Source organism: Chrysemys picta, chromosome 6 (genome assembly GCF_011386835.1).
Source record: "Chrysemys picta bellii isolate R12L10 chromosome 6, ASM1138683v2, whole genome shotgun sequence".
NCBI classification, from domain to species: domain Eukaryota; kingdom Metazoa; phylum Chordata; order Testudines; family Emydidae; genus Chrysemys; species Chrysemys picta.
The window spans coordinates 14,457,044-14,473,965 of NC_088796.1; the positions used below are offsets into that span (position 1 = coordinate 14,457,044).

Genomic DNA, 16,922 nt, shown 5'->3' on the forward strand with positions numbered 1-16,922 from the left:
GGGAAGTTAAATGCCTTGGAGTTTTGTTGGACCATTGTCCACAGGCTCTGTATCCTAGTAGTTATCTTTAATTCTCACGCTGCTTTCTTATGATGTCAGAACTGCATTTCACCCAGGGCTGTGGTCTTGTCACATGAAGGCGAGGAAGACATAGGTGCTTCGGGGAGTGATGCTGGTAGTTCAGTAGGTGGTGCTGTTCTCTCCTAGACATGACTGAATACTCTCGCCTCTTTCACTTTGACCAAGCTTCTCCCTTTGGAGTCTTTTTCCAGTCTCATTTGACAACTTCTTCCGAGCCATCCTGTTCTCTCACACCTCTGTCCCCGGCCTCCTGGGTGCGTGTGCGTAACCCATGCCGCCTTACTGTGACACTCTGTCCCCCTCTAGTGGCACCCAGCCCAGCTAGAGATAGATGAGTCTGCTACCGCCTTAGCTAAGAGCCATGTGGCTTTTAATTCATGCAGTAGAGGCTCATATGCTAAGCTTCAGAGTTCCCAGGTTCGATCCCACCCGCCGATGATCAGGATCTGTCGGCATTACATGTGCACTCATGCATTATGGGTATGATCAGGAAGGAATTTTCCCCTGGCCAGACGGGCAGGGACCGTGGGGAGTTTTCACCTTCTTCTGCAGCATGGGGCCTGGGTCACCTGCTAGGACCATGTCTTATGTAATCAGTTCCCCCCCATTGCAAAGGTCTTAGCTGTTGGTGGCCCCTCATTCTCTCCTAGTTTCTGCCTGCAGCACACAACAATTTAGTCTCTTGAGGACTGAAATGCTTTGGTCTAACTCAAGCTATTGGACTCCGTACAGGACTATCTGGGTGACATTTAATAGCCTGTGTTATACAGGAAGTCAGACTAGACAATCTAATGGTCCCTTCTGGCCTTAATCTCTATAAAACTATGATCCCCAGTCTATTAAAGACAATGGAGAGCTTTCCTTCTCATGCCTACTTGAAACACAGTCTTTCTGCAAAGCATAGCAACAACGATCATTGCAAGATTACTTGCCCAGCTTGAGACAGCATTATCACTTGGTGTATTCTGTGCATCTAAACGGTTTTAAGTATTGTGGGCAGAGGCCATCTATCTAAGATACATATATGGCCCCCTTTACTGTAGTATCTGAGCACCTCACAATCTTAAATGTATTTATCCTCACAACATCCCTGGGAGGTAGGGAATTATGTGGAACTGTGACACAGAGAGACTAAGTGACATGCCCAAGGTCACACAGGAAGTCTGTGGCAGAGCAAGGAATTGACCCCCCCCACCCAGTAAGTCTCAGGCTAGTGTCCTAATCACTGTACCATCCTTTATCATTGTATAGGTTTGAGGAACAACAAGCACTCAATAAATAATGCTCATCATAATGCCTACAGCTCCACCTGCAGTTCCAATGGGAAAATATTCGTTGCTTCCTGTTCTTAAACTATAGTTTGATTGTTGTGTGGTGGCTTTCCAGTGGTATATCCGTGTTCCCTAAATACACAGTCCAATGCACTTTGAGATCCTCAGGAGGAAAGAATTTGGGCCTGATTGTGATTTCTGCAGCACCTGGCTTTTCAGTAACGTTACTCTTAATTTATACTGCTGTGTGTGAAATCAGAATCAGGCCCACTAACAATAACACCACCATCACCACCACCAGATCTTGTTATAAGCAGAACGGGTTGAAAAATTGTAAGGATGTTTTGTGAAAACTTCAAAAAAATCTTTTTTTTTTATGAAAAATTATAACTTAAAAAATCAGTTTGGGTTTTTATTTCCTATTTCAGTGCAAAGATTTTTGGTTTAAAAAAACAACACCTTTTTTCATTTCCATGTTTCTCTTTTATGGAAAAAGCAGGGTTTTGGTTTTTCTTTTAAGAAAAGCAAAATTTTTCAGAAAAACATTTTGTTGTTGAAAAAAGGCCATTTTTCATTTGTTTGAAATTTTTCATTCAAAATATATTTCACCAGTTCAGACTCCAAGGCATCTTGTTTTACTCATGTTTCTCTCTAATCTAGCTCTCTGGGGGCCAAATCCGTGATTATAGCTACAGCTGGTCAAAATTTTCCACAAAACAGTAGGTTTCCATGAAACATTTGAAAATGCTTATTCGATTAAATTTGTATGTGTTGCGGAAACATACAGATTTCATCAAGATTTTCAGTGGGAAATTATCCAAACATTTTATTTAGAGAATGTCAAAATGTTTCATTTGGACTGCATCCTTTTGAATCTACTCTAATTTAATCTGTGTGGAAACAAATGAAGTCAAAATGAAACATTTCAATAAGGTTGAAATGAAATATATTGGAGTATTTCACTTCACGAAACATTCTGAGATGTCTACATTTCATCCCAATTGGGATGAAATGAAATTTTGAAATCTCAGAATTTCCCGTGGGATGGGAATTCAATTTTTTTTTACCAGCTGTAAATCACAACCAATGAAAACTCTGGGCAAGTTATGCAGGTGGGAGTGGACAATGGTGGCATAATGTTGATCGATATTGTTTCATTGTTTCCTTGCACTCCCTCCTCTTTCTGTATCCATTCGTTGTCTCTTGTCTTATACTGACATTGTAAACTCTTTGGGGCGGGGAGTGTCTTTTTGTTCTGTGTTTGTACAGCACCTAGCACACTGGGGTCCTGGCCCATGACTAGGGCACCTAGATGCTACTGCAGTACAAATAAATACCACTAATCTTTGCACTTCCCTATCCTTACAAATGGTACATGCCATGCCACCACAGAGCCAAAACCACAGCCACGGATCGGCTCAGCATAGGGGTCTCCCAGCAGCAGGGGGAAGGGTAAAGTAGGAGCCTCTCTGCCGCAAGGGGATTGGCCAGCTCTGGAGGGATCCTCCCAGGGCAAAATGCTGCGTTTCCATGACTACAAATCACATGCAAAGCGGCCACACGGCACCTGAAAATCTGGCCTTGGACACTGATACGGAACAAGTCACGGTGGTATGGGAGAGCTTGTTTAAAAACGGTGGGCCAGCTCTTCAGCTGCAAGCACAGCTGAGGAGGGGTGTGTGCAAAGTGGCTGTGATGGAGTGCACCTGGCCCTTTGTGGCCCCCTGCAGGAGTCCCTGCGGTCCCACCACCCCTTGCCCCAGGGAGGGGCAGCAAGGGGGGTCCCCCGGGCCTGCTTAGAAAGATTGCAGGGAAGCAGCTAAACAGAGCCCAGCAGGCTCAGAGGCTGCAGGACCTTAGCAAGTCAGTCCCTGGCTGGAAGCAGAGCGGGGAGGAAGGGGGCTCCTCTCTGATCAGAGGAGCTTGACGGGGCTGCATTTACTGGACCCGATAGAGAGGCCCGGAGAACTGTAACCCTAAGGTAACGGGCGAAGGTAAAGGGGCCAGGTGGGAAGAGGCCCCAAGAATGCAACAGAAACTAATTAAAGGAGACAGGATGTGGCTGCTGTTTACAGGGTCCCTGGTTGGGTTCCCCACCAGACACTGGCAAAGGCACCGAAGCCCCAAGAAGGGGACAAGGCTCCTTTAGATAACCAAGCGAAGGACTGGAATTAAAGCTGCTAGGACGCACTCAAGAGGTGAATGCCCCCTGTCACAGTCAGGGCCGCTCAGAGAGGGGGGCAAGTGGGGCAATTTGCCCCAGGCCCCACAGGGGCCCTGCAAGCCCTGGCCCGGCGGTGGTCCGGGTCTTTGGCGGCATTTCGGCAGCGGGGGCCGTTCAGTGCTGCCGAAGACGCAGAGTGATTGAAGAGCCTCCCGCCGCCGAAGACCTGGACCACCGCGGGTAAGTACAAGCGCCGCAGCTCCCCCGCTTTGCCCCAGACCCCCTGAATCCTCTGAGCGGCCCTGGTCACAGTGGCTTCCTGCCTCACTTGAACCTTTCCAATCCTGGGCCTGTCGCTTTTGGGCTGGTTCTCCAGCACATGCTGGAGCAGCCTGAGAGCTGCTTTAAACTGCATGAGCCTCAAGGGGCCACTGCAGCAGCTGGGGATTGCCAGCGATTAAGGAATCCCTTGCCATGCCCTGACTGCAAACACCCCAGCCACAGTCATGGAGAAGGCTTAGGAGCCTCTGCACCAGCTCTGCTCCACTCAAAGACCCCCTGTATAGGAGAGAGACCCTGTGGCTGGATCTGCTGATATTAGGGCTGGTCTGCACTGGCAGGATCTAACCTGTAGTTTATTCATCAGTATTAAAAAGCTGCATCAGACATAAAAAATCAAATTCACATGTTTCTGAATGGAATAAGAGTAATACCTCGGTTTCAACAACCCATATCCCCCATCCACAATGTGCTTGTCTCATCCCCCTGTTAGGTCTTGTCTTTTAGCCTGTACGACCTTTGGGGCAGAAAACACCTAGCACAACGGGGCCTTATCTCGTTGACCTCTAGGTGCTGCTGCAATATAAATGTTAAATCACCATCATGAAACATGGATGAGGACGCAATGGTGATGGGCGAGATAGATAGATCTGTACAGCATTTTCCATCTCGAAATGCTTCAGAACCCTGTGAAGTTCAGTAGACATTACCCATTTTCAGAGCATTTATGGAAACCACTGGAAGAAATAAACAGAGCTCTAGGGAGGTCGCCGAACTCTGCTGGAAGCAGTGAGAAAGACGTCAAAAGACAGGCAGGAGCTGCAGTTACAATAGTTTCTTCTAGCACTGTTATAATTTTGGGGACTGATTTTGGATTTATTATCCCGATCCCATAGCCAATACTCCTGTGAGCACATGAGTTTTAAAATCAGAAGCAGCCACGTAAATAATATCTTTTGAGTGAGTCCCGGTGACTGAAGGATCATAGAGTTCATGAACAAAAGGCAGGGACCTAGGATTCCCCCTCGCCTTTGAATTCAGCCTTAATATATAAATGCAGAGCCAAGCCTGGATCGCAGCGAGGGTGCTCAGAATGGAACGAGGCCACAGTGCAGGTTTCTCCCCAAGCAGTCAGCAGAATGGCCGACCTCCTGTACTCCAGTAAGCACAGATAATGGCTAGCAGGGAGAAGATGAGGGAAAGCAAAAAGCCCAGACCTGATAAGGGGGAGAGCACTGGGGAAACGACGACGAGGCGCTTACTTGTAAGAGAAACACAGCCACCAAGGCAAAAGGCACCTGTAATTTGAATGAAAACGTCAGGGCAAATAAGCCTCGTCTCCCCTGTCCTCTCTCGTGTGCTACAGCCCTGCCCCCAAAGCGTGTGTGGTTTTCCTTTTTAAAATGTGATGCGGTCTGTGAAGAAGGTGGGTCAGGGGGAAGTTGGAAAGGAAACCATGGGTGGTGTGAAAGTGGAACAAGACAACATCTGTTCTGGAGATTCATAGCTGGTATGCTCAAATAGCAGCACTGGCTGTAGCTAATAGTATGGTGACATTTTCAGCATGTGTTTATTCGCCATTCTCGGTACATGTATAGAGCATGGTCACTGACGTCTATAGCACTGCTCACATGAGTAAAGTTAAGCACGTGTTTAAGTATTTGCAGGAGCAGGGCTTTGGTTTGTAGTATGTTTTGCTGCTCTTTTGTATCTGAAATGTTAACTGTATTGTCTTCTGATGGCAAGAGTGCCTAGAAACTAGAAGTGTTCTTTTATCTGCATCTATTTCTAAATCAATTAAGTGAGGTTCATAGAAGAAGAAATCTGGCTAAGGACGACTCTGGAGAACATGATCGTCTGGCTAAGGATTTAGTAACCATATTACCATAGTTTCACCTACCCTTTTTCGATTTATAAAAGCAATGATCTGTTGTGAGGCGTACGCTAAGTCCAGAGGTGTATGAAGCCATTTAGGGTACAGCGGGAGAGGAATTTTTCAACTTACCATTTTTTAATCAGGAAAAATGTTGATTCTTTGAAACCAATTTTTTTTCAGGAAAGGGAGACTTCTGATGAATTTTTTTTTTTTTTTGAATAAAATTGTTTTGAAATTGTCAATGGGATGTTAGAATATTTTTGAGATGGAAAGTTCTGGTTTTTTTCACTTCAAAATTTAAGTTCATTTACAATAAAAAAATAAATAAAAAGGTCAAAATCAAAACATTCTGCTTGACCTGAACTGAATTTTTATTTTATTTAATTTTTACAGATTCTTGAGATTTTGCCTGTGTCCCAGTTTGGCACAGGAAGATCTTTTGAAATCTCAAAAGTTTCCCACCCAGCTTTAAGTTACAGCTCCCATTTCAAGAGTCCATTCATTCTGAGTGTCTCCATTTTTGAGTTTGCCACTTGTCACAGGTTGGGCCTGATTCTCTAAGGGGCTGAAAGCCGCAGCTCCATGTGAAGTCAATGGGAGCTGCTTAGTGACTCTGGAAATCAGGTCTCAAGTTTGACACCCAAAAATGGAGGCACCTAAGATTCGTAGTCTTTTTGGAAAATGTAGGCCTTAACCTTCAGCCTCATGCCCCACAACAAAACCCAGGCATGTATTCTTCTGAAGCATCTTGTATTGGCCTCTGTTGAAGACAGGGTATCAGCCTAGATGGACCATTGGTCATGTGGTGGTGGTGGGGTGGGACAAGGTTCCAGGCTGGGTGGAGTATTGTTCTGAGGAAAGTTGCGGGGGGAGGAGAGGAAGGGCAATTCCTCTGTTCTCTAATTAAAGATGAATTTAGAAATTTGCAGTTTGAAGTTATCTAGATATTACAACTTGAAAATTTACTGAAATTTGCAATGGATCTGCTATGCTACTGTAAGTGCGTGTGACAGAGAGAGAGAGAGCGCAAGTGAATATGTGTATCTTGGGTTTTATCCAGCTTCTGCAGAAGAAAAAAGACCAAATGAAAATTACTACTTTTTATTACAGCTGGTAGATAACCTGTTAAACCTCAAACGCTAGAGTCAATTTGTAATATTTTAGGTGGGGCAACTTTTCAAATGTAAGGTACTTCTCAAATGTAATCTAATGTGTCTATCAAGGTATATACATCAAATGCTTCACTGTGGTTTCTGAATACTTACAGTATCTCTGGGTTGACATTTGTGTGTTTCAGAATAAACAGCCTGTATATCTTCAGTTTGAAACTGTTTTCTAGTCTCACAGTTAACGAAAGAAAGAAAGAAAGAAACGATAACCAGGGAGCTAAACGTGTCCAGCTATTCAAGGAACAACCTAAACTCCAAGTCCTTTCTAATAAAATGCCTAACAATCTGTGAAGTAAAAGTTTTATGGCTGTATAATTAAGTATGACATTGGCTGGGTAGGAATAAATCAGAACTCAGAAAAAAGGGGGCACTGGATTTCAATCGGCATTATCATAAGTTTAAATATATTAGTGGCAATCTGAAGGCAGAACATTGTTATATGATAACAGACAGACACATTTTGTTCATAACCAACAGTAATTTGTAGAACACACAATTTGCTGCTACCAAAATAGCACAGCATGTAGGGGGTTTTTTTATGCCCTTTTTAGTCTCTAGTCCTGCAGTTTCTTTGGCTTATCAAGAGAAATCCACTCTGCACAAAATGAGCAAGAGCCCACACCTTAACCAACCATATAAAAAACAGGTGGATGCACATCAGAGCAAACGTCACTTGTAAAAGATAGCTGATAAATCAACAGATTCTTGCTGAAGAAGAATGGGGTGGAGGAGAGAATTAATTGCTCTTTCAATAGCAGAAAACTATAGTCTAAACTAAGATGGAATTGACTAAACCATTAAGCATACTGATTGAAAATACACTGTGACACCAGCTCCCCAGCTTTTACCAATGTACACAGTTCTAATTAAAAACCTGTCTCTACCATAGATCTATCTGCTCAGAGCTATTCACCTGCAAGCAGAGAATAGTTGTACCTGATTTACCTAACATCAGCACAACACCAGGCTGGAATTTTCTGAAAGTTGTCTTAAGTACAGCAACATATTCTGTTAAGCTCTTCATTATAACAACTGCATAAGCACCAGATAAGGGAGCACAATACTTACACGAAGATGAGATTTGGTTTCCGCTAGATCCCACTCTTTTAGCTTTCTGTGGGTCATACGTAGCCAGATAACTCTGCCTGCATGCTGATGGACCATTGCTTTAAAACTTTGGTTATTTCATGGTTGAGAGGAGGGGGTGGGGGGGAGGAGAACCACCAAAAAAAAAAAAAAGCCACATCCCTAACAAAGCAGCAGGGTGGAGTTAATACACCCTTATACTTAGCTGCAGGCCAATCCTTAAAGAGGCAGCATTTATTTTCTATGAGTCACATCAAAACTACAAGATCAAAATATTAAAAGCTACTGTTGTTTGCCCAGTTCTGCCTTTTCAGCAGCCATGTAGGAGCTGGAAGGAATGGGATGGATCAGAGAGTCCTACAAGCTCTTAAAGTATGTGCAGGTCCCTACAATTCTGGGTTACCAGTGCTATGGAACTGGTCTCATTTTTAATCTAAGTGGAGGGAAAAAAGCAGCATCACACTTAAATCACACCCCCACATACTCAGACAATACCTAGGGATCACCTTAAATCCTCAAAAATCAGAGAGACTCTGAATTAATATTATTTATTGTCTGGGTTACAGCAGCACCTAGAGGTCTCAACTGAGATCGGAGACCCACTGGGCTAGGCCCTGCATGTAAACGTAGTGAGAGACAAGCCCTGGCCCAAACAGCTTGCAGTCTAAAGAGACAATGGGTAGGAGGAAAAGAGAGTCACAAAGAGGTGAAGTGACTTGTGTGAGGTCACACCAAGAGATGGATCCTGAGTCCTAATCCAATGCCCTCACCACTAGACCACACAGCCTCTCCTATAGTGACAGTAGTGATACTGTTTGTAAGCAACTTTATGGGAAAATCTTATAGAACTTCATAGACGATAGCACCTCTCTATAGGTTGTTTTTAACCTTCCTATAAAATTTAATAGAGAAAAACAATAGGATGGTTCAAAAACCCATGGCACAGCGATCATTATCTCCTACATTCTTTAAACTTTTAGAGTAGCTTCTGTAGATCCCTATTGCATTTCTCTAGAATCCACTAGTTTTATCTTTACTAAATCCTATAGGACTTTTCCATAAGGGTAAAAACATCTTAGATGATTAAAGCTGAAATCATTTTAAGCATAAAATTTACCTCTCGCCATTGTTGGTGTTTGCTTATTTATTTATTTTTTGCACTTTTTCTCACTGGTGATATTGAAACTAAACTGGTTAGTTTCATTTTCTGTTTATAGTCAGTTTCACTTTCTGGTTCTGGCACACTAGTACACACTCTTCTTCTTGGGTTGTCTGATGCTACAGGAGAATATTTAAATCACCCCAGCTCTATTTTCATTTATGTATTTTTTAATATACTGATACATTTTGCACTTATCATTGAACTTCATCTGCCTTTTTGTTGCCCCATCACCCAGTTTTGTGAGATTCCCCTTGTAACTCTTTGCAGTCAGATTTGACGGTAACTATCTGAGTAACTTTGTATCACTACTGTTTACCACTTTTTCCAGATAAGTGATGTTCATCACATTCATAAATGGTCCCAGTAAAGGTCCTTGGCAGATCCTCCTGTTTACCTCTCTCCATTATGAAAACTGACCATTTATTTCTACCCTTTGTTTCCTATCTTTTAACCAGTTACTGATAAGATCTTCTCTCTTATTCCATGACTGCTTACTTTGCATAAGAGCCTTTGGTAAGGGACCTTGTGAAAGGCTTCCTGAAAGTCCACGTATATTATATCAACTGGATTACCCTTGTCCACATGCTTGTTGACACCCTCAAAGAATTCTAATAGATTGGTGAGGCATGATTTCCCTTTACAAAAGCCGTGTTGACCCTTCCCCAACACTGTATGTTAATTTTGCTCTTTACTATAGTTTCAACCAATTTGCCTGGTACTGAAATTAGTCTTATTGGCCTGTAATTGCCAGGATCACCTCTGGAGCTTTTTAAAAAACAGCTGTTACATTAGCTACCCTCCAATGACCTGCGACAGAGGCTGATTTAAGTGATAGGCTGCATAACACAGTCAGTAGTTACGCAATTTCATATTTGACACAATTCCACTCATTAAAACGGGCCTCATAACAAGAGCAGACCTACGAGTGTAATCGTTCTAACTGCACAGACAGAAACCTCCCCAGACAACAGGGAATATGTCTGAAACAACCAAATGTTAACTATTTCCCTGCAGTGTCCAAACCCCCCAAAGAAGGGCATGTGCCAGCATGCGGGTGTGCGTGCAGGTGAACTGCACCAGCACAAGCTATGGAGTACACGGATGCATTTGCAGCTATATCAGTGTAGTTACTTCTCTGATGTTCACCATATTTTGGCTGCCTGGTGCACAGAGGCACACAACCCTAAGCCTGGGGACAGATGGAGGGTGTGGGAGGAAAAGCGTATCAGAACTTTTCTGCTGTGTCATAAAAGCCTTATACTGTTGGTAGCTACTGGAGATTCTCCTCTAGCTCAGGTGGTCTGAAGTCCATAGTTTGGAGCAGCAGGAGCTGAATTCTGTGTCTGCAAAGTTCTTAGTGGCCGTGGAGTGCTGCATAGTGACAGCCATGTGTTACATTCTAATCGAAGTGCTCGTATAACCCGTAGGCTCTTGGGAAGGAAAGCCAAAAGCTACGTTTCTAGCTGATCTAGCTCTTTTCTGTGACACATGCATTTTTTTAACTGTCATTCCCTGCCAGTCAGTTTTCAGTGTTTCTATTTTCACTGACAGGCAATGCACTTACTAAGGCTGGGCAGCCTAGGGTTCACCTGCCAGGTGAGACAGTGCCTCCGTCTGAACCTTCTACTGCTGATTTATTGCTGGCAACAGAAACTCTATGGCTGGTTCTTTTATTTAAATGTCCTTTCAATTTCCTTTTCCTTTCAGCTCATTTCCCCTCTCCTTTGCTTTCTCTGCAGTGGCCCAAAGACGAGAGCGGCTGGCCATCAAGGCACCTCAGCTGCACCTCTTCTGGCAGAAGCAAAATCCATAATTGGTCAGCATTATAGCTCCATGGGTGCTGGTGAAGAGTGGGAGTGGAGAACTGACACAGGGCTTAGACACAGTGATAAGAATCTCTGAACCCAACTAAGCTTTGTCTTCACTCACTTCCCACCCATTGCTAGAACTAGGGGTAAATTGCAGGTCAGATGAGTCAAAGCCCTCATTGAGGTGGAAACGGGGAGGGGGGAAAGAAGGGCCTAGTTGGTGGTTGCCTTCCCTGAGATCTAAGGTAGTGCTGAGTGCTTCTGAAAACCCCACCCAATGGCCGTTGGCCAACCAACTTAATCAACAAACCCCAGGCCTGACAGTGAGGGGGCCCATTCCAGCCCCGAACACAAAGAAACTGTATGGGTTTGGGTGATATTTGTATTCAGGGATCAGCTGGTATTCAGCCCCCCAGTATGAATGTCATCCAGTTTGCTATGCAGAATGGGGAACAGGAGGAACTGAGTACCAGCATCAACTACAAATCACAGGAGACATTAAAAGCCAGAGCATGGGACAAGCAGTGCCAGTCGGTAACCTAGACTTGGAGATGAGAAGAATGTCTGAGGCTGGGAATCCTAAACCTCGATTATCAAGAAGAAACCAAGGCTACCTCTGTACAGGAACTGGGAGAGCTGATTTCCGGCATGGGTAGACATACTCACGCAGCGGCTTTGGCTAGCCCCCCAAGTACATAGCCAAGGGATCGGGCAGGATTGCACTCAGGCAACTGGCCTGAGCCGCTGCCCACACTGCTATTTTTAGGTGCTAGTTCAAGCAGAGTTAGCGCATACCTATCTACCCAGGCTGGGAATTACACATACCCCAAGAGACTGCACACCAATACGTTCCTGAGGGGAGAGGCAAATTCACGTTCCAAACTTAACTTTAAAATGCCCAACTGGGAGGACCAATGAGGGAGCGTGTTCACTACAGTGGGAGGGAGGGAAAAGCAGTGACTCACTCACACCCCCGTGACACATTGTGCAGAGTGGCTCTGGTAGACTCCACCCAGTTACGTCCATCTCTCCTTCATCGGAAGCAAGGTCGTTGCCACGCCGACCTAGTAGAAATTCTTGCTCAACATTTTCAACTGCCTCCAGGTCACAACTAGGTTTTGGGACAGATCAATGGATGGGCATGTTCGACTGCCGGTTATGGGGCTACTAGTCAGCCAGTTAGAACCCCCAGAGATCAGCTGAAGGATTCGAATGGCGTCTTCTGGAATTTCCCATAGGGCAGCCTTTGAAGTGTAAGGGAATGAACAGGAGCAGCGGCATACAGAGCAGCACCTTGGTGCATCAAGTATCTCCTTAATCAGAAAGGCATCAGCACACAGGAGGGTGTAGGGTGTGACTCATTGGGGGTTCTGGGCATAGTCAGGAGGAGGGCTCCAGCTCTCATTCATTTGGGGATTCTAAACACAGCTATGCAAATCGCAGCAGTTCTACCCCCAAACGGGCTGTGCTATGCCTCACTCAGGTTCCATGCCTGTGTGTGTGTGTGTGTGTGTGTATGCACCCCTCTGCCCCTCAAGTTTACCTTTGAGTCTTGTTTGACGGAATCTGAAAACTCAACGCAAAATTCAGTTAAACCAGCCCATTCCACCTGGTTTTGTATCTAAAGCATGAATTTGGCAAGAAAACATAGACAGGCCCAGATTTGGGAACTCCTCGCCGTTCAGGTAGGGATCACACACTGTTCTACGAAGCTGGTCCAAACGAGCTGCCAGCAAACACAGAGCCCCATGACTTCTGGATGTTCTCAGGTTGCGTTGCGAACATTTTGCACAGTTCTAGTTCCCAGCCTTTGCTCCCTGCTGAGGTCCAGGGAAGGAAGACACCAAGTCTCATTGTTTCCTTGAATCAGAGATACAGGCCTGAACCAAAACCCTAGATCCAAGCACCTTGGAACTTTGGGGCTTTTGAAACCTGGATCTTGTGGCTCGAGCCCATGTGCTATCACACACTGAATAAATACAATGAACAACTGTAATCTTCCTCCAAACCAGGGCCGGCTCCAGGCACCAGCTTAACAAGCAGGTGCTTGGGGCGGCCAAGGGAGAGGGGCAGCACCTGCGGCAATTCGGGGGCGGCAGGTCCCTCACTCCCTCTAGGAGCGAAGGACCTGCCGCTGAACTGCCGCCGCTGCTGCTTGCAGAACACAGGTGGCCCTGGGGTTGGTCAGGTGGGTGGGGAAACACAAGAAAAGGCATAAGCAGCAGCCGCAGAGGAAGCAAGGGGACAGCACTCGCCTGTGCGCAGGACAAAGAAGGCAGGGCAGCCAGCGAGGAAGGGGAGCAGCAGGCAAAGGCATAGGAGAACTGAGGCCAGTTAAGGAAGAGCCAGGAGGCCAACATTTCAGGCAGCTCAGAAGCATCAGGTGATAAGCAGCTGGAGGAATCAGGTCCCCGAGCAATGGGATGCAAGGGCACTACTGCAAGTAGCATGGTACCCATCCCATGAGTTCACCCACCCCAAGGCTCACATAACTTTGGAGGCACAGAGAGTTTTCCTAGCTGGAACAGCAGCTCTGCCCAGAATAGGTTTCCAAGTGCAGAGTCTACCCGTTCCTAGCATGGGCGGCGGGTATCCTAGGCCAGAGGAAGTTAAGCCTCCCCAAACCCAAGCCATGGCCCTGCCCACGCTCTGCCCTGAGGCCCCGCCCTTGGTCCTCCTCTCCCCCGAAGCTGGTGGGGTCTCGGGTCGGGCCAGCAGCCCGGGAATCGGGCCAAGACTTGGGGTGGCCAGTGCTCGGGGTGGCCAGCGGCCCGGGAGTCAGGGCAGGTCAGCCAGGGTTCCTCCAGCAGTGAGGGGTATGGGCGGGGCCTTGGGTGGAAGGGGCGGGGCCGGCAAGCTAGCCTCCCCAAAGGAGGAGGGGGGTCACATGCCACCCATGTGCTCCTAGACATGTGTTTCCTTTGAGTAGTAGAGAGATTAATTGGTCACTCTGCTTGACTGTGGAAAGTAGTGGTAATCACAGCAATGTCACAGGCCTTTGAGGAAACTCTCGCCCCCACACATATCAACACGTTCTTTTGCATGGATAACGAAGCTTAAAGCTTGAATCGGCCCCCCCCCCAAGACTCCCAGTTGCTCCCTAAAGGAGGACACTGCAGTCTTATGCTCCCACGTTCATTTTTGCTGACTGTGTCGGGGTGCCCTCCCACTGCCCGCTGTAGAATATCATTATTGCTGCTTTGCCAGATTTGGTACAATTTAGTCGTATTTTTTCCCCCAGCTTTAAACACTTTGCAGGCTCCTTGTCTGCTCTTGTTATTCAACCAATTCCCATCGGCAATCACTGTGAGTTACACAACACGCTGGGGAAAAATTCTGCTCCTGGCAAATCTTAACACCAATAAATAGTAATATCATGTAATCATTAATAATGAACAATCTATTTATTCCCTCGGGCACCTTTACGAACAGTAATGAACCAGGGCCCATTACACCCTGTGCCATGGGTATTATCCCCGTTTTTCCAAAGGGGGAACTGAGCTGCAGAGAAATTCAGTTAACATGCCACAGATCCCAGAACAGATGTGTGACGCGGCCGAGAACAGAACCCGGATCTCTTGACTCCTTCTCTGACGTGTTAGATCATGGCTGTATTTTGTACATTATCCGCTTTTAATCAGCACAGAATTTCCAGAGTGGTGTCCTCGGGCACAGGTGCTGACTTTTGTTTTTTTTTGTTTTCTGCTCCTCTCCACCCCCTTCCCCTGTGCAAGCGACAGGCGGGGCCTCGGGGCTGAGTGTGGGCAGGGCCTCGATGGGAAGAGGCCGAGCAGGGGTGGGGCCTCAGAGTACAGCTAGGGAGGAGCAGGGGCACCAGGGCCCACAAAAGATGAATCCAGCCCTGCAGGTGCTGAGCATCCCCCACCCCACCCCCCCTTTTTTTTTTGGGGTGGGTACTTGAGCCCCGGAGCACTCACGGAGTCGGTGCCTATGTCCTCCGGTACATTTCAAACATACTGGTATTCAATCAGTGGGCAGGACCCATTGTAAAGGAGGACGTTTGCTGCTTTCAGCAGGCCTGAACTGGAAAACCCAGCTTCCTTCTTTACACCTACCGTAATTTGTTGGAGCAGCTCTTGCCATCTAGACAGGGATTTTCAAAAGGGATCTAGGAAAGGATTAGGTGCCCAATTCTCACTGACTTGCTGTGGCAGTTGGACACTTAACACTCATAGGTCCTTTGAACCTCCCAGCCCTAAATCCTTGATTTACTTGGGCACATAAGAACATACGAAAGGCCGTACCGGGTCAGACCAAAGGTCCATCTAGCCCAGTATCCTGTCTACCGACAGCGGCCAATGCCAGGAGCCCCAGAGGGAGTGAACCTAACAGGCAATGATCAAGTGATCTCTCTCCTGCCATCCATCTCCATCCTCTGACAAACAGAGGCTAGGGACACCATTCCTTACCCGTCCTGGCCAATAGCCATTAATGGACTTAACCACCATGAATTTATCCAGTTCTCTTTTAAACGCTGTTCTAGTCCTAGCCTTCACAACCTCCTCAGGTAAGGAGTTCCACAAGTTGACTGTGCGCTGCGTGAAGAAGAACTTCCTTTTATTTGTTTTAAACCTGCTGCCTATTAATTTCATTTGATGCCCCCTAGTTCTTGTATTATGGGAATAAGTAAATAACTTTTCCTTATCCACTTTCTCCACATCACTCATGAGGCTCACATAAAGGCTTATTCTCCTAGCTGAGCTGTTCAGGAGATACATAGCTGTGGGTATGCCTGCGTGTGTCGTTACATACTAACTTAGGGCCCAATGCTGCCAACATGCACATGAGTAACTTTACTCCCACGAAATCCACAGGACTGCTCCAGAAATAAGGTTACTCCCATGCATATGTGCAGGATCAGGCCCTTACATACTATGGTAACGGGCACTCTAGAAATGAGAGTCCCTCTCAGAGAGTCAGGTTGCTTCTGCACGGAGAATGACTTTCTGTGTCAACACAGCAGTTTTTAAACTCTTCTTAACTCACTGCTTGCCTTTCGGAAGGAGTTCCATGCATTCTGAACTTGCAGAACTTTAGCATGGTCTCTTCCCTATTCCCTGTCACCTCTACAGATCAGCAGAGAAGTGAGTGCAGTCATGCAGCAGATCGTTCCATATTTCGGATCCCTCCCCCCCACCCCCCAACTCGGCAAGGAAATACAGAACTCAACAAACATCATTTGCTGATTTGACATTAACCAGAGAGGCTGAGTGGCTAAATCAGGCCAGTTGCGGTGACTGGGGGTTAAAAGGGAGGAGGGTGGGGAGGTAAATTGTGCACGATCACTGGGTTACCACGCAACCAGATCAAGTGGTTATGGAGGAGGATGTTGAAAGGAGGCAACACCCTTTCTGAGGCTTTGTTGTGTGACAGGCCGGCAGCCCACCCTAGAATTCCATTCCCTATATTTGGCCCTGAACACAATTACACGTTATGAACTCTGAAATAAAAGTGGGCACGGGCCCTAGCAAACATTGCTTCAACAGCACCGAGAAGAAAATGAAAGTGCAGCAGGAAACAGAGTGGCCCATTTTATTTTATTTTCCATAAATATGACGATCTAATTTCAGCAGTGGGTCAAACGGGCCATATCCAGAAGCAACGTGTAATGCTGTGTAAGTTTCATTTACGTACATGTGTGTAAGGAGGTCTCAGGGCTTTATTAGAAAACTTGTACCAGTGCAACTAAAGTGATTTTACATTGATTTCAAACCCCTAACAAAATGCAGTGTTTATACATGTTTAGTTCAATTTGGGAAATTACTGGATTAAGCTAAACTGGTTTAGAGGTGGTTCAGACATTTTAAGTGTATCCACATTAGGGGTTTAAACCAGAGCAAAAAACCTGTGTGTAACCTGCCCTTAGTTGATGTAATATACATTCTGTGGGATATGGAAATACTTTTAAGGAGCTGATTTCCAGAGGTACTCACAACTCTATCTGAAGTCAACGTGAGCTGCAAGTGGCAAGCACCTCTCAAAACCAGATGCCTGTCTCATGCTGG

At 46.0% G+C, this 16,922-nt stretch overlaps 1 protein-coding gene across 4 annotated transcripts in view; it reads right to left on the reverse strand.

Annotated features, from left to right (window-relative positions):
- ZBTB7C (zinc finger and BTB domain containing 7C) overlaps positions 1–16,922 on the reverse strand; it is a 294,397-nt gene that overhangs the window by 198,703 nt on the left and 78,772 nt on the right. For 2 of the 4 annotated variants that reach the window (XM_065598707.1, XM_065598705.1), the window contains exon 1: positions 7,909–11,641. The exons of the other annotated variants lie outside the window; for them this stretch is intronic. The gene's annotated coding sequence lies outside the window, so the exon portion shown is untranslated. Of the gene's footprint in view, positions 1–7,908; positions 11,642–16,922 lie in introns of those variants that run through there. 4 annotated transcript variants of the gene reach the window in all.